At 62.8% G+C, this 390-nt stretch overlaps 1 protein-coding gene across 1 annotated transcript in view; it reads left to right on the plus strand.

The window, feature by feature from the left end:
• CDC42BPB (CDC42 binding protein kinase beta (DMPK-like)) overlaps positions 1-390 on the plus strand; it is a 64,342-nt gene that overhangs the window by 14,843 nt on the left and 49,109 nt on the right. The gene's annotated exons all lie outside the window — the stretch shown is intronic.

A 390-nucleotide genomic window follows, 5' to 3' on the forward strand; every position in this document is an offset into this window, starting at 1 on the left:
AGCGCAGTCCTGGCGCTCAGGGCCATCCCCTCGGGAAGCCTTGCTCCCGCCTTGTCGCCGCCCCATGGACTCTCCAGTCCGTTTCCTGTTTGATGGGAAGTGCAGGAGGTTCCTGAGGCGGGTACGGGCCCAGAGGGCACTGCGTGTTTTGTCTGAGAAGTTTTCCTGAAAGCAGCGCAGCATTGGGCCCTGAAACGCTAGGCATGACCTCCTTTCTCTAAGCTGGCCCGGCCTTCCAGCCAAGGAGCCGTCTGGAGGTTGGAGGTGCCCGGTTAGAAGCGCAGCGAAAATTAAGGAGAGAAGGAAAGCGAGGGCTCTGGCGCCTTCTAGGATGTGAACAGGCCGCTGCTGCGCTCAGGCTGGGCAGGCTGCCCCTGCCGCCCGCCAGCG

The sequence above is a fragment of the Myotis brandtii genome, unplaced genomic scaffold (genome assembly GCF_000412655.1).
Source record: "Myotis brandtii unplaced genomic scaffold, ASM41265v1 scaffold819, whole genome shotgun sequence".
Taxonomy (NCBI): Eukaryota; Metazoa; Chordata; class Mammalia; order Chiroptera; family Vespertilionidae; genus Myotis; species Myotis brandtii.